The sequence below is a fragment of the Asterias rubens genome, chromosome 18 (genome assembly GCF_902459465.1).
Source record: "Asterias rubens chromosome 18, eAstRub1.3, whole genome shotgun sequence".
NCBI classification, from domain to species: domain Eukaryota; kingdom Metazoa; phylum Echinodermata; class Asteroidea; order Forcipulatida; family Asteriidae; genus Asterias; species Asterias rubens.
Window position 1 is genome coordinate 8,667,510 of NC_047079.1, and position 25,462 is coordinate 8,692,971.

Here is a 25,462-nt window from a genome sequence, read left to right on the forward strand (position 1 = left end):
TGTGACTTCAACACTAGTCAGACAAAAATGATTATGCCTTGCATAGCAGCAATGAGCTGGTTACCAGTCAAAAATTAGACACGCTTGCTGGTAGGGAACCTTATTCTGGGTAAGCACAATTTTGTTGTGCTTAGCAACTTTTTTTGGGTAAGCAGGTTTATGAAACTAGATCACTATCTAACATGCTTAGGGTATATTTTACTGAATTGTTAAGCTTATATAAATTATTTAAGAGGGAGACTTTGTATTCTTATAGTTTATTTGAAATACTTAGACTAACGTGTGGTTTATTGTTTAGTAATTTATATACTCAGAGATTGTTTTATGGAAACAAACTCACTTTGTTGCTTTTATTTAGTGGATATGGACTGTATGTATATTTATATTATCGTTTTCTTTTTAATATTTATAATGGTGACGCTTTGGGTATGGGTTTTTTTTTGCGTTATAATTTTATTGTTTTTTACTTTATGAATATACTTTTATGTGACATGATGCCAATTTGTTTATGGAAATAAATACTATTTAATATATTTTTTATTCTTAAGAATGAAATCAAGGATAAAATTACAAATCAAAATTATTTTTTAATCTTTTAAAAATGAGATTATAAAGCTTTGATGACAGAACTTGCCCTCCGCCTCATCATGAAATAAACTGCATACGTTTAATGTATAATTTGTTTTAATGACATGTGGTTGCCTTCAGTGGTGATATACCCCACAAATCACAAACTTTCCTGCCTTAAAGAATTGTTTGTTGCAGAACAAAAATTATGTGTAACGGAATGATCCGTTTTTGACCATAACAGCGATCAAAGTTCTTGTAAGTTTCTTATGCTTTGATGGATCAGTTGACGTTTAATGTTTTTTAGTCTAGGGATGCTAATAAAGTTGTTGCTTTTCTTACATGGCCTTACTTTAAAGCCAACTATGCAATAACTTGAGTCATTAGGCAAGACCAAGTCTCCCCATAGAATTTTCACACACGCTACTAGTCAGCCAAACTTTTCCTCTTAATCTGTTATACCGCCCTCTTGTGGTGGAATGCAACTTCAGTTTGCAACAAACCACTCTTTTATAGAGTTATGCTGAATTGTGAGTTTGAATTAATTTGATGGTCTGGAATCATTGTTATTTTATCAAACGATGTATGTAAACGCCAAGTTTCTATTGTACTTTTAAAGCTGGGGTAAAAATTATTGTTTTTTATTTTAATATTGACAAGGCTGCCATTCGCTGTCTCCCGGCTAAAACTTGAAAAACTAAAAATAGATTCTTAAAACCTTCAATGTATCGACAAATTTGTAAACTGCGAGTACTGCAAACTTGTGGTAGTTTGATACGACTTTATGTAGTTTGTGTATTAATGTTAATGTGGGCACCCCTTCAAGACAGAAAAAGTTCAAGATACAATCTTAATCGTTACAAGGAAAATACATGTGTTTTTGTAAGCCGCAAGGGCAATTGACACAGAGTCTAGCAGTTCAAAATATGTTTATGTGAAATCAGTCACTTGCCGGTAACGAGGAATTCCAATTAAGTAATTTTTCAAAAACAATTAGGCGAGGGTAATTACATTATGTAAGTGAATGCATCCAGTAATGATGTAGCGTTATGAATTAATAGTTGGTCAAAATAAAGACGCAGAACGACTAGTGCACTTTGATTGATCTTGTTCGCTGATAATTAAGCCTTCCTCTGATTACAATGTAAGGGATCCTATGTGGAATGAAGATTCACACGACATTTCCTCTCTTCTGGCCAACGTGTTGTTTAGGCCAAGTAAAAAAATATACCAGTTGATCGTCCGGGTTTTTCCAAAAATAGTACGATGAGCGCCTTTTTTTTTTTTTAAAGGTGGCCGCCAAGTTCAATCTGGCCACCATTACTTCCGTTTAAAGTCGCCACTTACTTTGTGTGGTTACAAGTTTTTAATAGATTGGTAAGTTAAATGAGAAATACACAGAAAATGTGTCTTTTTTAACAAAAAAGTAAAACTATAAAATGCGGTAAAAAGGATGAGGGATAGGGACGATCAACTCTTTTTTTTTTTTTTTTTTTTTTGCCTTCGCCTTCGTTTTCATCGTGGAGTCAAAACTCTCCATCTCTCTAGCGTGCAAGGTCGTCCTGCACGTAGACAGATTCAGACCGGAAATGTTATTGGAGGAATTTGTTCGTCTTCACCTCCGAATTATTAAAAGGAGTGTTACCTATGCTAAGCGTGTGACCATTTCCCTCTACTGTAGTTACATTTACAGCTGGCAAATCCAAGAGGAAACACACATAAATAAATATGGGAGCTCTCGTGCAAGTGGTGAATTAGTGATTTCCCTTCGGCATGTTGGGGGGGGGGGCTGTACTTTCATCTATAGCCCACCCCCAGTATCGCGAGAGGTGATTCTTAGATCTGTCTATTTCCGCACTGTCAGTCTGTCAAATATGCAACAACTTGCTTAAAATATTTCCCGCTGAGAGAGAAAAAAGTACTTTGACTTGTTGTAACCATAAAGGGCAAGGACTCTTCTTAGTTCTTATGAAGAAAATAGTGTGTTGATTCCAAAGATGGCAAAGAACAGTCTGCCGTTTCACCTAACTATGGCCAGTTAAATTCCGTATCCGAAAGCGTAGGACGCACTCTTCCTAAACCCGAGATAGGATTAATCCTAGCGTTTCGTGAAATCGGCTGCAGGTCTCTCAAATGGCATCAGTGTAAATTGGGGTCTTGTGAGTGAAGTAGTCAGCTTCTTCAAGTTTAAGTTCAAGTTCAATACTTCCACTCAATCATTTAAAACACTGAACAAAATATATTATTGCAGGAGAGAAAACTTAATAGAGAAAGAACCACTTTCTCTATAGTGATACCTGTAGGCTGGTGACGTCAAAGATAATTAGATGACCAAAATACCCCCCCCCCCCCCTCCTTCGTATCTCAGACACCCTTCAACCAAGTTGCTACAGACTTTGAGACTTTCACCCGGATTTACGTCCTGGCAATATCAATTTGAAATCCCTTTTAGCAATACATTTATTTACCCCCGTCCCATCCCCACCTGTTCAGGTATTGCAACGAGTAAAGACCGAAGAAGAACTCGAAGAGCTTTGAAGATTCCCCCACCTGTTCCCTGCCCGTGCTGTTGCGACGAGCACACACGATGTCGCTTGAGACGGGTACCCCTAACCAAGTCAAAAGCAACTTGGTCTTAATTTGATGGGAGACCATGATTACTGCTTATGGTACTGAAGTTAATGCGATGACTGACCGAGCGTGGAAGCTATTCATTATAATGTAGTGAACTAGTCATGCATTTTGCAGACCCGGAGTTAAACGGAGGTCACGGGAACCTTGGTGGTCTTGTTGTGGTGGGACAACATTAGCAGAAAAGAGGGATGCACTTTCAGCATCTTTGATAATAGCAGATTTTGAATGTACAGAACAGATGAATGCTCAGGGAGTTTTAAATGGGTCAAGAAATTGTTTGGCAATAAATTCATGAAATTGAACAACACTTTTAAAACTCACACCATTATAGTTTCAGGGGGTAGGGTGCGGTCCAAACTGTTGATTCTTCAATTCGGGGGGAAATGGCACCCTCGGCTTCGCCTCAGGTGGCATACCCCCCCCCCGCCCCTTGGGTGTACAAAACGCGATGGAAACCGTCCCACATGCAAATTTGTAAAGTTTATTGCCAAATAATGTTGTTTATACCCAACTCACTAACTCTGAGCATCTGTCCAAGTGTCGGTTGTCGCCAAAAAAATTAATAATAATAAAGACCAGAAAACCTTCCCTTTTAAATTAATCATGTTTTCCAATAATTATATGGATACACGTATAGGTTATGAGATATGCTATCAAAAAATACAGAATTCTGGATAAAAACTTGTAATTACATGACTTTTTTTTTGTAGCGAAAACATTGGATTTTGAAGAAGAGGTGACGACGTGGGCTAGCAGACGACGTTTTGCATGTTATGGAATGCGCAAGTACACATCTGGGCCAAATTTCATAGAGCTGCTAAGCACACAAATAATTTGCTAAGCATGAAATTTCTTCCTTGATAAAAACAGGATAACCAACCTAATTTCCATTTGTTGCATATTGCTTGTTACTGGTATTCAGCTTTTGTTTTTATTCTAAAAACCACGTGGAAATTTGTTTGGTAATCTTGTTTTTATCAAGGAAAAGATTTCATGCTAAGCAAAGTGGGCTAAGCAAAGAGTTGAGCTAAGCAGTGGGCCCTGTTGATATAGAAAGGGCGACATCTGTCTACTTAAATCAGTGTTCACATTATTCCTGTCGCTGAAGACTAGTATGTATAGTAAAGGGAAACCCCCGACGATAATAATTCCCTTTTTTTTAAATAAAGAACAATTCAAAATGTGGAGCAAGGAAGATCTAATAATAAAGCCTTAGAATTACGCGGGGGGGGGGGGGGGGGTTGACATCTCACTTGTTTTACAAAATAAATAAAATATTTCCAACCCCTTTATATGTAAGCTAAGTTTTTATTTGCCACCTATAACAGTACGTTTAGAGAATGTGGGGGGGGGGGGGGGCGTCTTGCATTGTGCGTGACCTGACTTGACACTTTTGCGCATGCGCAAAATAGAAGGAGATGTAAACAGAAAGGATGCACACTGTCAAAAATGTCGTCTGCTAATAAAACTGGAAATGCTTTCTCTGCAAACGCCGGTAAGTACCGATATTCCTGTTCAGTTTGTTCATGATTATGTCAGGAAAAAGTAATGTGTTAATTGGATTGTATTGATAACTTAAAAGGGCAATTTTAGGCAACCAAAGTTGTCGGTTGTTGTGTAACGTGAAATGTCTAAAAAGTGCCCAGTGTTCGTACGTCCCGTACCGTTGACTGTGTACACTCGGCCCATTGCCATGCTTGCAATACACGCTCATCAATTACTACCTTTCCAGTCCTGACAGGGCATGCAGTGGGGCTACAACAGCATCACGAATGTTGACAGTATCACAATTTGTGTAGCTTATAAATCCTTAATAAAGGATAAATGTTGTATGTGTTTGCAGAACGCCAGGTACATGACAATATTTTCTTGTGATAAATTTGGGAACGTCTCCCGATCTCACCCTGCCCATCACTGTTGCTGTGGCCCATGTATTATTTGGGAACGTCTCCCGATCTCACCCTGCCCATCACTGTTGCTGTGGCCCATGTATTATTTGGGAACGTCTCCCGATCTCACCCTGCCCATCACTGTTGCTGTGGCCCATGTATTATTTAATTCATAGCTAGAAACATGACCCTGTTTTGTAGTGTTTGATCATAGAGCTTATTTGGTTTGACCATGGGGGAATAAGAACCCTCCATGGTTTGACTCCGCTAGTCTAAGCCATGAGAGTTTTTACTCCCTCTAGAAAACTTAATAAACACTTGCGATCTCTGGCTGCACTCTGTGTTTCAAACAAAGTCACCCTTGCAATACACTGCTGCATCCGATCATCCCAACTCAGCTGTCTGACTGAGGCTAAAATTGCAAACTTAAAGCTTTACGTAAACTTCAGGAAATCACAAAGAATTTTAGTCAACACAAAAGCTAAGACCTCTGTTGCTCTGGTCTTTGCCTCTTGGTACTCCTTTTTTAAAGATTCTCCTTTGGAAGTGCCGTTTGTGAAGTAAAATGAAAATGACTTTGCCCCTTTAAGCAGTATTTAAATTTCACCTTTCCGTTTTGGGTTACTGCCCTTCCTACCCCTCCCCCACCCCTAAACAAAAAAAGAATTACCACTTGGGAAAGAAAAAACAGACGAGACTCTGAATTGAAGGGTATTTTATTTTATTTGCTTCCTTTTTTTTGTTTACTCCAGATGGATCGCATTGCCCTGGATTGTTCATCTCACGAATATTATGAATTTATTAAATTCAATGACTAGACATCTCACTATTCATCAGTTTTGGACATCACCGCTTGAAATTATAATGGTGAGTTCCCAAACTTATAAATACTCTCATCACCAGGGTCCAACATCATAGAGCTACTAAGCACAACAATTTGCTTAGCATGAAATGTTTGCCTTGGAAAAGCAGGATTTCCCGACCAAATTTCTATGTGATTTTCAAGATAAAGCATACAAAAGCTGAATATCAGTAACTAGGAAATGCAACAAAGTGAGTGGAAATTTGGTTGGTAATCCTGTTTTTATCAAAGAAAAAATGTCATGCTCAGCAAATTTCCGTGCTTAGCAGCTCTAGAAAATTGGGCCCTGTGTGTGTTTAAGAAATCAGTCAATGTGAATCTTATGTCTATAATGCCACTCATTAGAGACTACAAAGAAAGGTTATCATTTACATGAAGACTTCATAATATAAACATTTTTAATTTAAAAACAATATTGAAGCAGCAGTGAAAAAAATCAAGTGGTTTAGTATTTTAGGTGATATAAAGTATCAAACTGATATGCACCACACTTTTCTGCAATTTTCCCCCATGATGTTACCCCTTCTACTTCAAATCTTAGGCCTACATACTAAAAAAAACAGTTTCTCGTTTTGGCTTTTTACAAGAAAGATGGAGGCCACATTTTAAATCTATGATAGCATTTTTGTTATCCAACTGGACAGGTCAAATCCCTATTTCTATAATTCCACTCATTAAAAAATATTACCATTACATGGAGATGAACATATAAATCAAAATAAACAAAAATTTCTTTGTTTTTCAATGAAACTTTATAATTATAAAACTTAAAAAACAAAGCAGCAGTGAAAAAAATAAAGAGGTTTGGTATTTTAGGCGATCTAAAGTATCAAACCGAAATATGCACTCCACTTTTCTATCTTTCAGGATCCGCCCCCAACATGTTACCCCTTCTACTTCAAAATGTGTCTAAGGCCTACATACTAAAAAAAACGGTTTCTCATTTTGGCTTTTAACAAGAAAGAATGAGGCCACTTTAAATCTATGATAGCATTTTGTTAGCATCTCTTGTTTATCCTTCAGGACCCACCCCCAAAATGTTACCACCTTCTTCCCTTCCAATCTGTATCAACCCAAACATGCACCCCACTTTTCTGCCTTTCATAATCCGCCCCCAACATTTGACCCCTTCGACTTCAAAATGTGTATCTTAAAGGCCTACCAAAAAAATTTGTTTTATTGTTTTGGCTTTTTACAAGAAAGAAGAAGGCCACTTTTTAAATCCATGATAGCATGTTTGTACCCATCTGATCAACTCCCTATAATGCCACTCGATCAAAAAAGTGCTCAAAATAAATTTGTTCCCGTTTTATTTTGAAGCAATATTAAAGCAGCAGTGAACAAAAAAGTGGTTTAGATTTTGAGGCGATGTTAAATATCGATTAAAAATATGCACCCCACATTTCTGCCTTTTAGGATCCGCCCCCAATGTGTAACCCCCTTCTACTTCAAAGTCTTAGGCCCAAATCCTTGAAAAAACAGTTTATCATCTCAGCTTTAGAAAAAAAAAGGAGGAGGCCATTTTTTAAATCCAAGATTTGACCCAACTGGCTAGGTCAACTCACTTTCCCTAATCACATGTATATTGCCACTCATTAAAAACTGCTCAAACAAGAGTTGGCTTGTAGGTATTTGAAAATGTCTATCTGATGTCTATATTGTAAAAAAAAAAAACATTGACGCAAAGCAGCAGTGAAAATAAAAGTGGTTTAGTTTTTTAAGTGATCTAGAGTATCGATCTGAATTATGCACCCCCTCAACATTTTACCCCTTTTACTTCAAATCTGTATCGATCCTATGCACCCCCTTTTCTGCCATTCAGGACCCTCCCCCAACATTTTTACCCCTTCTACTTCCTAATCTGTATCAATCCAATATGCACCCCCTTGTCTGTTATTCAGGGCCCGCCCCCTTAATTTTACCCCTTCTACTTCAAATCTGTATCAATCCATGCATCTCACTTGTTTGCCATTCAGGACCCGCCCCAACATCGATCCAATATGCACCCCACTTGTCTGTCATTCAGGTCCCGCCCCCAACATTTTACCCTTCTACTTCAAATCTGTATCAATCCAATATGCACCCCCTTGTCTGCCATTCAGGACCCACCCCCAACATTTTACCCCTTCTACTTCAAATCTGTATCAATCCTATGCACCCACCTTGTCAGCCATTCAGGACCGACCCTCTGCATTTCCCCCCTTTACTTCAAATCTGTATCAATCCTATGCACCCCCTTTTCTGCCATTCAGGACCCACCCCCAACATTTTACCCCTTTTACTTCAAATCTGTATTAATCCTATGCACCCCCTTTTCTGCCATTCAGGACCCACCCCGCACATTTTACCCCTTTTACTTCAAATCTGTATCAATCCTATGCACCCCCTTTTCTGCCATTCAGGACCCACCCCCAACATTTTTACCCCTTCTACTTCCTAATCTGTATCAATCCAATATGCACCCCCTTGTCTGCCATTCAGGGCCTGCCCCCCTTAATTTTACCCCTTCTACTTCAAATCTGTATCAATCCATTCATCCCACTTGTCTGCCATTCAGGACCCGCCCCAACATCAATCCAACATATGCACCCCACTTGTCTGCCATTCAGGACCCGCCCCAACATCAATCCAATATATGCACCCCACTTGTCTGCCATTCAGGACCTGCCCCCAACATTTTACCCATGTCAAATCTGTATTATAACAAATAATAACAAATTCTTATATAGCGCATTTTACAATAACCGTATCAATGCGCTTTACATTAGTCCCCTGGTCATTGGGCCAATAAACATCCCTTTAATCTTTCTCAGCTCCAATTAGGGAGTATACAGCCCCGAGCTGCCGTGAATTGGCTGCCGTGGCGCTATGAAAGCTTTTCACTCACAATATCAACCTCTACCCTCGCAGGTACCCATTTATACCCCTGGGTGTATCAATCCCGTGCACCCCCTTGGCTGCTAATCAAGACCCAACCCCACCCAACTTATCAGGGGGTGGGGGGGGGGTCCCGGGTGTCAGCAGCCGAGTAGTGGTTGCTGCGCCGGCAGTGAATTGGCTGGGGCTTGATAATTTGCCAAGGAAAATCAGTGATACTGTATATTAAATGGTATAATTTAATTAGTTGTCAGTGTGACAATGCTAAAATGGCTATGAAGCTTCTTGTAGGCTAAGATTTTATTGTTTATTGTTAGATTTATAAACACTTCTTCAGAAAACTGTACGCCGGGCATTAACCCCCTCTCCCAGTGTGAGCTTTGTACGCTTGTGAAAATGTTGATAACTGTGAATGGCCCCTTAGTTTAGTGTCGAAGGTACAACATGTAAACACATGCTTTATTTGTCAACCATAAAATCATCAACATCTTTTCTATTAAACTTTTCAAGACTTTTCAACTTTAAGGGTACAATGATGTGCCTATGCTCTCATTGCCCTGGGTAGGGGGGGGGGGGGGGGCGGCTCGACTTCAAAGCTGTTTCCACTTGTCTTCTGTTATTAACCCGTCCTTAATATTATTAGCCTTACATTGTACCTCTAGTACTTTTCAATCTGTGTCAATGCCAAAGGTGCAAAATGCTTACTCACTTTGTCTAGACCCATCGTCAATATTATTACCCCTTGTACTTCAAATCTGTATTGCCTAAGGTACAAAACACTTGGTTTGTTTTTCTAAACTTGTCGCCATTATGATTCTGTAACATTCTGTATCCTTGCACACCACTCATCTGTCGTTCTTGACCTGTCCCCAATATGAACACCCCTTGAGATGTACAACACTTTTCTGCCAATCTGGATCCACCACCAATCATCAGCCCCTTCTACAAACTGTATTACATCTGTGTACAATGTTTTCCTCTTGACATAGGCCTCTAACTAATGCATTCATTTTGCCTTGTGAATTTTTGTTTATAGAACACCCAAGATGACGACAAGCCGTGGTACGAAAGATGTGCCAGCCTGACTGAAGAGAGCCTGTGAGATGCTGCCTCGTCATGATTTCAAATATGTCATCTTCTCAGCGTCTCAAGCTAATTCAGTTCAACTTAGTGATTCATTCAATACTAAGATGTTAAGGTACGTCTCACGTAGTGAGTTTTAAATTGTTGTAAAAAGATCTGTTTACAAATGGACTCTTAAAAAAACACTCAGACATCAGTCTTTACTGTTTACAACTTGACAAAGTTTATATTTAATTCAAAAGCTATGAATTTAAACCAAAGTAAAGTGTACTGCGTAAACAGATCTTTACCATGTTGAGCCCTATGTGGCTGTTTATGTCATGAAGTGAAACATTGCTGGATATAGTTGTGTACATTTTATAACTCCTTTAAATCATCAGGCCTGATACTTTGCGGAGTTAAATTACGCTGCAATTGCCTCCATGCACTCGGTCTTTGTCATTATTGCCTTGGTGCCCAAAATGGTCCGGTACTTATTCAAATTTCCTTCTTACTCTTGCGTTTTACTGAGAAACAGCCTTCCCCTTACAAGAATGAAGCATCAGGCCTGAAGAATGGTAAATGAAATGCAGAAATCAAAGAGCACTGAATACAAAGCAATGAAGTAAAAAGTCATGCAATCTCGTTGTACGTATGCATGGTTAATGTAAAGTGAACATAATTTTTACACAGGTCAGTTAGAGTTAAAACATGTTTAAAATGCTTAGTTTGGTTTTTATTTATGTGGTAAATGATGAATTTGTATTACACGTGATGATATTTAACTGTAAAACATTGTACAAATTGAGCAGGGCCTTTAGTTTTAAACAGAATGCAAATATATGGAAACTTAGAGTGAACATCTGCATGTCCATAAAGTTTTATGCTTAGTACTTAAAGTTCTGTATTGTGTCTTTCCACCATTTTTATCTTGAAAAGTAGATTCTGCAAATACATGATAACCCCAAAATACAGAGTTATCTAATTTTTTAGATTTCTTTGATGTGTTTAACTTGGAAATTTGTCAATGCAGATGGTCGTTCTAAGCTTCCATACAATTTTTAGCAACAGTTTGGAAGTCTGGCTTCCTGTCTCTTAGTACTTTTACAACACTATTCTTAATGTAGGTACCAGACTAATTTCTTCACACACTTGTTAAATATAGCTTATGTTATCAAGGTTATTGTGTATAAAAAGGCCCTTTTTAAACAAGCCTTTTAAATAAGACAGCTCCGGAATTCACAGTAAAGCGAAGCATACTATCTGTTACACTATAAAATAAGAAGTTTGAAGGTTAGAAGTCACGAACGTGTGTTCTGTGCATTTAAATTGATGTAAATAAGAGTTACAGCATGTACAATTTACGCTAAGTGCCGTATATAAGCAATTATTTATTGAAAAAACCACTTTCCTGTGAATATTTTTTGTCACCAGAATACGTATTACATGTAGAATGTTAATAGGATACTCTGTAGTGTATCCCGTACTGTTTTAAGGGTGTTTTGAAGGGTTTTCACTCTCCAGTTTTGTAATTTTCAGTGATTTTCGAGTTTTTTGGGCAAAAAAAAAAAAAATCAAATAAAAATTAACGAGCATGCGTTTCAGGCGATTTTAAGAAAATGAATTACCAAAAAAAAAAATTAGTGGTGATTTTTGCTAGTTTTTACAATTTTGGATTTTCTTTAATGAAAAATAAAAAAAAATTAACGAGCGTACGTTTCAGGCGATTTTAAGAAAATCATTCACTGTTAATTTTTTTTTTTTTTTTTTTTTTTAATTAAAATTAAATAAAATTTAATTAAAAAAAAATCTCGCCTCCACTTTCCTTCCTACCCGGTCCACCGCTCCCCCCTCTCTCTCTCTCCGGGTCCACGCCTCCCCCTGGTGTATCTCCGCCATGTTGCCTCCTCGTCGTGGTCCGGGGTCCGTGGGCGTTCCTCTGGTGTCTCCATGTGGGTGGTGTCCTGGCCGGGGCTCGAACCCGCATCGATGTCTCCAGTGTAGTCCTCCGAAGCCGTCTCCCTATCCGCTAGGCTATGGCGTCTTCCGGGTTGGAGAAAAAAAAATTCGATGTGGTAAATATTAGAACGAAATTTGATGTACACATGTATTATACGCGTATATAAAGGGTAGCGATTCAGTCGTAGAAAGTGCGCCCTCTTGTGGTGATATTAATTAACATGTAATTAATAGTGCCAAATCAATTAATATTGCCACAAGAGGGCGCGCTCTCTCTCAAGAAAATTCTTGAATCAAGACTACCAATCAATAGCCTACTCGGCCACACGGAAACATAAACTTGTTTGTCTGTTTTGTTTTTAATAAAAAAAATTAATACGTTTTTATTTTTTTTATTTTAATAAAATTTGAATAAGCTACGATTGCCTTATGTGCACATGTTTGTTTCGTTTTATGAAGTCAAATAAAGCTTTTTAAACAAATAAATACAGGTTTGGCAACAAAATAATGACAGTCAAACAAAAACAGGTTTAGATTAATAGTGTACCATTTTTATTTATTACAGTAATAATAATAAACAGTTTTAATATTGCACAAAATTACAATAAAGTCTCCATGCTATAACAGCAATTAACGTTTATCGTTCATTTTTAATTAAATCTAGAATTCTATTATCAGCTTTTTACCAGTAAATTATTTACATCAGATAATACTAACCATTTCAAAGTCCTAAAACTCGTTTGATTATAACTCAAGTTTGATATGGATAACTAAATAAGAAAAGTTTGATTACTTATTATTTAACACATGATATAATAACACTTGTCTTCTCAAAAACCTGAGTACAATACTTTGTTTATATTATCCATCAAGCTGAAAACACACACTCCTGGATTATGGATATTAATTTGTGAATTCTTTAAATTATCCATCAAGCTGAAAACAGACACTACTGGATTATGGATATTAATTTGTGAATTCTTTAAATTATCCATCAAGCTGAAAACAGACACTCCTGGATTATGGATATTAATTTGTGAATTCTTTAATTATTATCCATCAAGCTGAAAACAATCACTCCTGGATTATGGATATTAATTTGTGAATTCTTTTGGAGTAATGTAGTTATTTCTCACTCAAATAATAAAAGTCATCAGACCTGAAGCCTTGTATTATGAATTGGAAGCACACTTAGTGCATGCAGCAATAGGTTTGTTTCTGTCATTATTTTTATTGCAACTTTGATGACCAATTGAGTACAAACAAATTGTACAGATTTGTTACTTTATGCATAGTTTAATACACCAAGTGCAAATACTGGTCTTTGACAAAACTGTGTCCAGTGCCTTAAATTGAACCATAATATTAAGTCTGAAATTGTTGTTGTTGTTTTTTAACTAAGATTCTCTTTACTACACAGTTTGCACACACAGATCTGTGTTAAACATTGTCAATGTGGGAATCAGCGACGTTGCTGTCCATTTCGGAACCAGATGTTGCTGTCCATTTAAGAATCCTTAAGAAGCTGTCCATGTACGAATCCAAATGTCACTGTCCATAAGAATCAGACGTTCCTGTCTGCGTGGAATCCAAACGTTGCTGTCCATTTAGGAATCAGATGTTGCTGTCCATGTGGAATCAGATGGTGCTGTCTGTAGAATTCCAAACGTAGCTGCCCCATGTAGGAATCAAAAGCAGATGTCAACGTTGGAATCAAACATCACCGCCCATATAAGAATTGGATGTCTGACCTGCACACAAAATGAAAACCACAAAAAAAACGTCCATAAAGATAATGTCACGAACGAAACTTTCCTGGGCGAATTGCATTTAGCCATTTTGAGATATGGTGGACACAAAACTACAACACTATAAAGGTTTGGGTAAATTGGTCTGTAATACACCCTAACCAAACAGCACACTCCTATCACATCCGCCATACCTCAAAAAGGCTTTAAATGACTGCTTACTGCAAATTCTGTGCTTCACTATTCTTCGCTTGCAGGGCAAGCCCCGAATTTCAGTGCTTGCTGTGTAAGCGAAGAATGTCTAGTAATGTGGAGTACACAATCACACAAGGCAAGAGTCCCTTCTTTCCTGCTTCCGTAATGGCCAATTTTTCACTTAGGGTGAGCAGAGCCATGAAGTTGGGCCTTGTTGTGTGAATGAACAATTTTTCAACTATATTCGCCATTAATACCTGCTAAAACTAGTGTTCCAACAAACTTTTAAAAAAAAATTGTTTCTTAAAAATTTATGACAAGTTTCTCATAATCAAGCACATAAAAGTAAATCAAGCTGTTCAATAAACGATACCCCACAACAAACAATACATTGCTCAATAATAAATATTTTACAGTTTCAACTGCAGCAAACGAATTTGACATACAAAAATATTTATTTACCCAATAAATATTTGAGTTGTGTATGCAGAAAACAATTATGTTTGTCATACTCATAAACTGCCAAAAATGTGTACAAAACCAAGAGAAAAAAGAAAAAAACAATTCTTCAAGAGTAGAGTAAGTTGTTCAAATTGAACAAAACAGGGAAACAAAATCAAATTAAAAAGAAATTCTTGTTTCTCAGTTGCATTCACTGTAAAAAAAATTATGCAAAGAGTTTTGTTTTAAATCTAACTTTTATCTTTTTTTTTTTTGGGGGGGGGGTGTTAAAAAAGGGGGGTTCAATTAGATTTGGAAATTTGGTTAAGGTTAGAAATTGGAGTTTTGAAATTACATGTATCACAACAATCAAGCAAACATTTTTATTGAATTTGTATAAAGTTTGATGTTAAAATGTTTGGGGAAAAAAACATTCTCAGCTTTACATAGTTGAGAAGCAAAAACAATCATGTTTCTCGAAACACCTTTTAATTTTGTTTTAACAAAGCTGAACACTTCAACAACATAAAAAAGAAGTGTATTTGTCCCTTACAGAATAATTTCATGGTTCTAAAAATCTATTATTTTAAACTTCAGTGGAAAAAGTTACGTTTCTCAAAACACCTATAAAAAATAAGCAATGTTTCTTAAAATATCATGTTTCTCGAAACACCTTTCAACAATTTTTACAAAAGTTGAAGACAGCACTTCAACAACATAAAATAAGGACTGGTAAAAAAGGAAATGTTTCTCATCCTTTCAGAATAATTTCTGTAAATTGTTTTTACACTTCACTGGAAAAATTTGTTTTTCTCAAAACACCTTTTTCACGCCATTTTAGTAGAGCGCCCTCTATAGAGGTCAAACACTCGTTGCTCATCATGACATTGGACCGTGGCCTGTGTACTAAAACAGCTGTTTGTGTTTCTAATATTAAATAATCATGGGGCATAAAATTAAAAAGCACCGTATGTACAATAAGGCAAGAATCCAGGGAACAAATTCTTGCTTGGATCAATTTAAGAAGTTCCGCAGACAAGTAGAGAGGAAAATCAGGAAGGCTTTTAAGTATGACGTCACATTGGTGATAGTCTCAGGTCAAACAACACGTAACCATTCTGGAACTTTATCAAGGCTAACAAACGGGAATCGAACGGGGTCTCCCCTCTTCAAGTCAACAACAAAATGTTATTAAGAGCTCAAGAAAATGCAGAGCCACTTAACAAACAATTTATGTCAATCTCCGCAAATGAAAATATTCATAACATCCCACATCTTGGCAGAAGTGTAGGCCTACCAGTCAATCCTGAGTTAGTCATATCCACATAAGGAGTAGAGAATTTTATCAAAGACCTGAAGAGCCACAAAGCTACTGGCCCTGACCATGGAGATAGAAGTGCTCCATCCCATGGCCATGCCCTGAAGAACTGCCAGCCCAGCTCGTGTACTGATGCTGTAGGAATGTGCCAGCAGCTTCACCTTCTTTATTGAGTTTATTATAAGGGATATAGTTAATTACATCGGTTACCTTACCTTTACTTTAGTTCCAATAACAATGGTTGTATCATGGAGAGGATCATCCATAGACATCTACATCTATTCAGCTACTTGTCAAAGCCTGTCAATGATGAAGCTGCCAGTGCCACCAAACCATCGTCGTCCTGCCTGTCGTCCATCCACAACATTCACTGCTGGCAGCAGTAGGCTACAGTAATGACACATGCAATGTCACATGTGTACGACGAAGGATAACACTCAGAATGTAGTCTTTCAGTTTTCACTACCTACCAGTCACCAAGGAGTGTATGCATGATTCTTAGATTTGGAGTAATCCTCAAGACTTATGAAAAGCCGCATTTTATAAGAAGAGTCCTTGAATTACTCAGCTGTCATCGCTCGTCGAACGTAAACATTGCATCCATTGACAGCATGATGCATTGCGTCATAGTTACCTAAAATTGAACTACAGAGGGCGCACTCCATTAAACAAACCGGAAAGACGGATTATTAACTTAACGCGTAAAATAATGGATATGATTCTTTTTACAATAATTATTGGTTGTTTCTTTAAAACACCAAACTGCGTTGACCCACATTGTCCTCCAATTAGGAGACAGCTCGTCTTGTCAAACGACTTTAATATCAAAAACATTATGTCTGTACGTTTAGAACTTGGCACTAGGGGGGAGTGACAAAGTTCGTATCCCTGAAGGGTGATGCGACGTTAGCCAACTTTTGTTCAAATGAACGGGGGTTATTTTCTGTATTTTAAGAGAAAGTCATGTTTACCCACATTTCGCTAAAATTTACAAAGTTACAGTTCGTAAATATGCATGTGTCCAATACTAGTTATACTTGATGAATAAGTTGTGTATGCCTACGTTATGTACGAAGATGATGTTGCAGACGGACCCTTTCATAACTCAGACCAATCAGCCCCAGGACTGTTTGACCAAGTTAGGTTAGCGTCACGGGAACTCAATGCTTTGGCTTCGACAGTGATGGGCTCTGTTAGAGCAGGATTTGAACCAAAGACCTATGTAAGGGGGTGACTTGGTAAGGGGGTAGCTTTGTAAGGGGGTTATTTGTAGGGGGTGACTTTGTAAGGGGGTGACTTTGTAAGGGGGATAACTTTGTAAGGGGGTTATTTGTAGGGGGTGACTTTGTAAGGGGGTGACTTTGTAAGGGGGTGACTTTGTTAAGGGGGTGACTTTGTAAGGGGGTGACTTTGTAAGGGGGTGACTTTGTAAGGGGGTAACTTTGTAAGGGGGTTATTTGTAGGGGGTGACTTTGTAAGGGGGTGACTTTGTACGGGGGTGACTTTGTAGGGGTGACTTTGTAAGGGAGTGACTTTGTAAGGGGGTGACTTTGTAAGGGGGTAACTTTGTAAGGGGGTGACTTTGTAAGAGGGTGAGTTTGTAAGGGGGTGACTTTGTAAGGGGGTGACTTTGTACGGGGGTGACTTTGTAAGGGGGTAACTTTATAAGGGGGTGACTTTGTAGAGGGGTGACTTTGTAGGGGGTGACTTTGCAGGGTTTTTTTTTTGTAGGGGGTGACTTTGTAAGGGGCGACTTTGTATAAGGGGGACTTTGAAAGGGGTAACTTTGTCAGAGGGCGAGATTTGTAAGGAGTGACTTTGTAAGGCTCTCTATTGCTCGTCACCAAGTAAGGTTTTATGCTAATAACTATTTTGAGTAAGATACAATAGTGTCCACTGCCTTTAACATAAGTCAGCGTTCCCAAAGCGTGCTTGAGCCCCCCCCCCCCCCCCCCCAACAACCCCAAAATGCGATCAAAGAATGTTAAATGGCACTGGACACCGTGAATAAATCATTGGTAATTACTTAATAACATTTGGCAGCATTTCGTGCCAGTCCATTAATGGCATTACTCACATCATTTCACATGGCCTTGGTGGTTCTGCAGATTCACAGTAAATAATATAAAAACCAATCTGCAAGGACATGCGTGTTTATCAAGCTTTGATCTAAAATTGCCCAAAATGCACAAGGTGTTTTTATCAAACTTTGCCTGAAAATACAACAAGAGTTATTATATGCCTTGGGTATTAATTTTTTATAATATCCAACTATTTTGCTCAAATTTTGCCTGAAATGTTGCCTCGTGTCTTTATCAAGATTGTGAGTGCTTTCATGTGCACAAGAATAAAGGCTGATGCTAACGGGCAAGTCAACCATTGGTTGATTTGTCAGAACTCTGAACTGTTATCTCACTATTTGAATAATCTACTTGGCCGCCATGTTTTCCCATCATACAATACAATAAATTGGGTGTTCATTAATTTGATGCGAGTTCTTTACGCAAAACTTGCTAAAAGCGACTTGTATACGCACCCAATTGCATTGTGGGCAAAAATGACGGCCTGAGGGGTCCCACCGGGATAAGATGCGCCCTCAATGTTAACATTGGGGGTGTGTGTGTGTGTGGGGGGGGGGGGGGGGTAGGGTTGAGGCAAACAAAACACAAGTTACAAGACGAGTCAATTTCAATTTTTTATTTAATTGTTTTATTTTAAACATTTTGGTCAAAAAACAGCAGAGTTGTGCAGGCACCTGTGCCTGTCGGTGAACTTCCCTCGGCCACCGGGAACTTGTGATGACCTAAAGGCCCAATGTACAATGGTTGAGTTCTCTGTTCAGTGAAATTCAATTAGATGTCAGCTTACTATCTACTTCAATGTTGTAATGTCTTACAAAATATAGACGAGCTATAACCGCAATTTTGTGCTTTGTTTTAGACGCAAGCGTTGAGCAGAAGGTAGTTGTTTCTTGCTTAAAGGGTCAATAATATACAAAATTGTGTGCTGTGTTTTTAAAATGATCAATGGTTAAGCAAACCAAAACCATAACAAGATGCAATAGATATTGCATGCTTGCTAATTGCTGATGTCTGTATGCAATTTGGGATTGAGTCCTTTGGATAGTGAATTGGTTCACTTTTGGGCAATCCCTAGGCTTATGTTTGCTTTTTTGTTGTTGCTTTCTTTCTCTAAGTGTTTTCCTATTGTTTCTCAATCATAAATTTCTTGTTATTAAATAAATAAATAAATAAGTGATCAACAACTCCTTTTGAGATCAAACACTCTGTCTGGATTCTGATCTGTAGAAGACACAAAAAGAACAAGACAAGATTTAACACCCTCATTGATATCATGGGCAATACAAAAAGTTACCAACGTTTGTCAGATTCATAAAAGCATTTCCCTGTTTTATCACAGCCTGTAATCGATTCTATGGACACGTATGTACATCTTTGAGTGGAGCTTGAAAGCAAGCCAATAATATTTTATGAATTGGTCTCTAAATTTTTTGGAGACAACATAATTATGGGGGTAAATTTTCATCAAAGTTCATTTTCAGATCACCTGATCCACAAGGAAAAATCCAAGGTCAAAGTTTGAGGTCAAAAGGTTCTTTTAAGACACTGAACACTATTGGTAATTGTCAAAGATCAGTCTTCTCACTTGGTGTATCTCAACATATACATAAAATAACAAACGAAGTTGTGTGCTTTCAGATGCTTGATTTCGAGACATCCAATTCTAATTCTGAGGTTTCAAAATCAAATTCATGGAAAATTACTTCTTTCTCGAAAACTACGTCACTTCAGAGGCAGTTTCTCACAATGTGTTATACCACCAACCTCTCACATTTACTCGTTACCAAGTAAGATTTTATGCAAATAAATATTTTGAGTATAATTACCAATAGTGTCCACTGCCTTTAAAGGATTCGGGTACTTTTTAAAAATGTCCACAGATTTACATAAAACTTACAGGGTTTGAAGATCATGACAGTGGAAAGCTTCCCTTCAAATATTACTAACTAAGGTTGGGTAGTTTTTGTGAAATGAGTAAAACAAGTCACAAAATAATTTTGGTATCACAAGACCATTTATTTTAGCATGTAAAATCCCCTTAAAGCCATTATACACTTTCGGTACAGAAAAATAAGTAAAAGTTCACAGATTTACAAATAATTTACAAAAAAAAAAAAAAGTAATCGGTTATTTACAAATCTGTAAAGAAAAAGATAAAACCTGCAAAAAAAATAATCAGTTATTTACAAATCTGTAAAGAAAAAGATAAAACCTGAACAAAAAATAATCAGTTATTTACAAATCTGTAAAGAGAAACATCAAACCTGCAAAGAAAATAATCAGTTATTTACAAATCTGTAAAGAAAATGATAAAACCTGCAAAAAAAAATAATCAGTTATTTACAAATCTGTAAAAAAAAAAAGATAAAACCTGCAAAAAAAAAATCAGTTATTAACAAATCTGTAAAGAAAAAGATAAAACCTGCAAACAAAAATAATGTTATTTACAAATCTGTAAAGAAAAAGATAAAACCTGCAAAAAAAATAATCAGTTATTTACAAATCTGTTAAGAGAAACAAAAACCTGCAAAAAAAAAATCAGTTATTTACAAATCTGTAAAGAAAAAGATAAAACCTGCAAAAAAAATCATCAGTTATTTACAAATCTGTAAAGAAAAAGAAAAAACCTGAAAACAAAAATAATCAGTTATTTACAAATCTGTAAAGAGAAACAAAAACCTGCAAAAAAAAAATGAGTTATTTACAAATCAGTAAGAAAAAGATAAAACCTGAAAACAAAAATAATGAGTTATTTACAAATCTGTAAAGAGAAACATAAAACCTGCAAAATAAAAATAATAAGTTATTTACAAATCTGTAAAGAGAAACAAAAACCTGCAAAAAAATAATCAGTTATTTACAAATCTGTAAAGAAAAAGATAAAACCTGCAAAAAAAACTCAGTTATTTACAAATCTGTAAGAAAAAGATAAAACCTGAAAAAAATAATAGGTTATTTACAAATCTGTAAAGAGAAACAAAAACCTGCAAAAAAATAATCAGTTATTTACAAATCTGTAAAGAAAAAGATAAAACCTGCAAACAAAAATAATGTTATTTACAAATCTGTAAAGAAAAAAAAGATAAAACCTGCCAAAAAAATCATAAGTTATTTACAAATCTGTAAAGAGAAACAAAAACCTGCAAAAAAAATAATCAGTTATTTACAAATCTGTAAGAAAAAGATAAAACCTGAAGAAAAAAAAATAAGTTATTTACAAATCAGTAAAAAAAACATAAAACCTGCAAAAAAAATAATAAGTTATTTACAAATCTGTAAGAAAAAGAAAAAACCTGCAAAAAAATAATCATTATTTACAAATCTGTAAAGAAAAAGATAAAACCTGCAAAAAAAATAATCAGTTATTTACAAATCTGTAAAAAAAAAGATAAAACCTGCAAAAAAAAAATCAGTTATTTACAAATCTGTAAAGAAAAACAAAAACCTGCAAAAATATTAATCAGTTATTTACAAATCTGTAAGAAAAAGATAAAACCTGAAAACAAAAATAATCAGTTATTTACAATCTGTACAGAAAAAGATAAAACCTGCAAAAAAAGTAATCGGTTATTTACAAATCTGTAAAGAAAAAGATAAAACCTGAAAACAAAAATAATCAGTTATTTACAATCTGTACAGAAAAAGATAAAACATACAAAAAAAGTAATCGGTTATTTACAAATCTGTAAACAAAAAGATAAAACCTGCAAAAAAATAATCATTATTTACAAATCTGTAAAGAAAAAGATAAAACCTGCAAAAAAAATAATAAGTTATTTACAAATCTGTAAAGAAAAAGATAAAACCTGCAAAAAAAAAAATCAGTTATTTACAAATCTGTAAAGAGAAACAAAAACCTGCAAAAAAAATTGATCAGTTATTTACAAATCTGTAAGAAAAAGATAAAACCTGCAAAAAAATAATCATTATTTACAAATCTGTAAAGAAAAAGACAAAACCTGCAAAAAAAATAATCAGTTATTTACAAATCTGTAAAGAAAAAGATAAAACCTGCAAAAAAAATAATCAGTTATTTATAAATCTGTAAAGAGAAACAAAAACCTGCAAAAAAAAACTCGGTTATTTACAAATCTGTAAGAAAAAGATAAAACCTGAAAAAAAATAATAGGTTATTTACAAATCTGTAAAGAGAAACAAAAACCTGCAAAAAATAATCAGTTATTTACAAATCTGTAAAGAAAAAAAAGATAAAACCTGCAAAAAAAGTAATCGGTTATTTACAAATCTGTAAAGAAAAAGATAAAACCTGCAAACAAAATAATCAGTTATTTACAAATCTGTAAAAAAAAGATAAAACCTGCAAAAAATATAATCAGTTATTTACAAATCTGTAAAGAGAAACAAAAACCTGCAAAAAAAATAATCAGTTATTTACAAATCTGTAAGAAAAAGATAAAACCTGAAAACAAAAATAATCAGTTATTTACAAATCTGTAAAGAAAAAGACAAAACCTGCAAAAAAAATAATCAGTTATTTACAAATCTGTAAAGAGAAACAAAAACCTGCAAAAAAAACTCGGTTATTTACAAATCTGTAAGAAAAAGATAAAACCTGAAAAAAAATAATAGGTTATTTACAAATCTGTAAAGAAAAAACAGATAAAACCTGCAAAAAAAGTAATCGGTTATTTACAAATCTGTAAAGAAAAAGATAAAACCTGCAAACAAAATAATCAGTTATTTACAAATCTGTAAAGAAAAAGATAAAACCTGCAAAAAAAAACAATCAGTTATTTACAAATCTGTAAAGAGAAACAAAAACCTGCAAAAAAATTAATCAGTTATTTACAAATCTGTAAGAAAAAGATAAAACCTGAAAACAAAAATAATCAGTTATTTACAATCTGTACAGAAAAAGATAAAACCTGCAAAAAAAGTAATCGGTTATTTACAAATCTGTAAAGAAAAAGATAAAACCTGCAAAGAAATAATCATTATTTACAAATCTGTAAAGAAAAAGACAAAACCTGCAAAAAAAATAATCAGTTATTTACAAATCTGTAAAGAAAAAGATAAAACCTGCAAAAAAAATAATCAGTTATTTATAAATCTGTAAAGAGAAACAAAAACCTGCAAAAAAAAACTCGGTTATTTACAAATCTGTAAGAAAAAGATAAAACCTGAAAAAAAATAATAGGTTATTTACAAATCTGTAAAGAGAAACAAAAACCTGCAAAAAAATAATCAGTTATTTACAAATCTGTAAAGAAAAAGATAAAACCTGCAACAAAAATAATGAGTTATTTACAAATCTGTAAAGAAAAAAAAGATAAAACCTGCAAAAAAAGTAATCGGTTATTTACAAATCTGTAAAGAAAAAGATAAAACCTGCAAACAAAATAATCAGTTATTTACAAATCTGTAAAAAAAAGATAAAACCTGCAAAAAATATAATCAGTTATTTACAAATCTGTAAAGAGAAACAAAAACCTGCAAAAAAAATAATCAGTTATTTACAAATCTGTAAGAAAAAGATAAAACCTGAAAACAAAAATAATCAGTTATTTACAAATCTGTAAAGAAAAAGATAAAACCTGCAAAAAAATAATCAGTTATTTACAAATCTGTAAAGAAAAAGACAAAACCTGCAAAAAAAATAATCAGTTATTTACAAATCTGTAAAGAGAAACAAAAACCTGCAAAAAAAACTCGGTTATTTACAAATCTGTAAGAAAAAGATAAAACCTGAAAAAAAATAATAGGTTATTTACAAATCTGTAAAGAAAAAAAAGATAAAACCTGCAAAAAAAGTAATCGGTTATTTACAAATCTGTAAAGAAAAAGATAAAACCTGCAAACAAAATAATCAGTTATTTACAAATCTGTAAAAAAAAAAGATAAAACCTGCAAAAAAAAACAATCAGTTATTTACAAATCTGTAAAAAAAAACATAAAACCTGCCAAAAAAATAATCAGTTATTTAGAAAAATAAAACCTGAAAACAGAAAAATAAAACACTGACAAAAATTAATGAGTTATTTACAAACCTGTAAAAGAAGAAAAAAATAATTGGTTATAAAACTGTTTTTGCCAAATTACCATGCACAATACTTTCAAGTGTGCTGAACAGAACTGCTCTAGAATTGCAAAGGTCGAGGGTTTGAATCCCACCGGGTGATTTGTTCCCATGGAAACTGGAACTGTACTGAGTATACAGTGCTAACATACACTGGAGTAAGTGTAACATTCTGACAAATTATATTCTTTACCCGCCATGCAAATTCAACATTTTATTTTTAATGATCACACCACGCAGCCAACCTGAGCAAGCCTCCATCATAAATGAGGGGTCGTTTAATTAGTACATGTTTTCAGAATTAAAAATGCATGTTTTTTATGTGAACATTAAAAGCATCATTCATCAATGTTAATTTTTATTTTGTTTTCTCACCTTTAAAATGTGAAGTTGCTCGAGTTGTCAGAGCAGATTGCTTGAAACTCCCTGAGGCTTCATCATTGATATATTGAGACATCTCTGCTCAGAGTGACAGCCATCCATGAAGATCGGACAGCTCTGCAGTCTTCATTATCTGTACAAGTTGACAAAATACACGGAATGCTCATTTTTGTTGTTTTACTAATTTTATATACACCAATGTTGTTTGCACTGTATTTAGTACTTACCCGAGTTCTGTGAAAACAACATCACAGGCACTATTACTCGGGTGGGATTCGAACCCACGACCTTTGCAATTCTAGAGCAGTGTCGTCATACCATGCAATCATTGACTATTCATTGATTAGGTCTACTCATTTTCTATTTAGTTTATGTAGTTGCTGGGCACCTCTGGAAAACAGTGTTTCACTGAGAGGTTTCCCCAGGGTGAAGAATAAATAAATAAATAAATAAATTTAGGATAGTATTCATATTTTGTAGTATTTTTATGTATGTCAGATGCTGAGCATTTTGACGTTTATAGTGCGTGAGGTGCTGGCAACCTCCTCAAGTATGTTTTCCTGTTATTCCTTTAATTTAGTTAATTTCGTAAGAGTATCTGATGTTTGCACCCGGCCCTTCCGACGCGCCCGTCATGCTGTCGCCCCTGGCCTTCCGGCCCCTACCCACTGGCTACCGGCCGGCCGTGGTTCAATGCATTTTAGGAAAATTAATGCCCACTCGACGTCGAAAAACACAATTCTTTTTGCATTTTCAAGTTCAAAGAGCAAAAGTTACTTACCAAAATGTTCCACAATTCTTGTGGAACTTGCCAACTTGTCCAAGTGCATCAAAAACATTTAATTTGGGGACATTTTCCCGTCGCCTGAAAGACTTGAAAACGTTCTCACGTGTGCTGCACAACAAGCGCCATTTTCTTTTGTAGTCTGGTCCCCTGACCAAAGAATCCTTGACGTCTCTTTTTAAAAATTCGACAGAGCCTAGGGTCTGGGAACCAGACTATTTCACCGAGTGCGCATGTCATTCGCATTAGACTTGGTTCCAAGTCTGTCATCGTGGCTTTTAATCTACCCGCCGATTACTGCTTGAAACAGCGCCCTCCTGCAGATTAACCTATTCTGCGTGGCTGATGCAGAGAAACAACTGCAGTCTTGGTCCACCTCCGCATATCAAACGCACTGCATCATAGTACCCACATTTTTATAAATCAAATATTTGTAACAAATTGTGTTACAAAGTAGAGTAGTATTGAATTATCTGACTTGACAGTGTTTAACATCATAATGTAAAGCCCCCACCCCTCCCCCCTCATTTTTAGACCAAGACACGACCCTTTCCCTCTCTAACTGTTGGTCGCATCACTCATAGACTCGTTCAAGCCAGGAGTTATTCTTTAGAGTTCAGACTCATA

The 25,462-nt window shown here is 35.5% G+C and overlaps 2 long non-coding RNA genes across 2 annotated transcripts; one reads left to right on the plus strand and one right to left on the minus strand.

Annotated features, from left to right (window-relative positions):
- The first annotated feature begins 4,619 nt into the window (after window positions 1-4,619).
- On the plus strand, window positions 4,620-11,465 carry LOC117302379. Its single transcript, XR_004520418.1, has 3 exons — window positions 4,620-4,696; window positions 5,843-5,957; window positions 9,866-11,465. It is a non-coding gene; the product is annotated as an uncharacterized LOC117302379 (long non-coding RNA).
- A 6,815-nt stretch (window positions 11,466-18,280) lies between these two features.
- On the minus strand, window positions 18,281-24,977 carry LOC117302135. The gene is made up of 3 exons (XR_004520390.1): window positions 24,833-24,977; window positions 24,046-24,184; window positions 18,281-18,854 (listed from the first exon to the last, which is right to left on the minus strand). It is a non-coding gene; the product is annotated as an uncharacterized LOC117302135 (long non-coding RNA).
- Window positions 24,978-25,462: the final 485 nt, after the last annotated feature.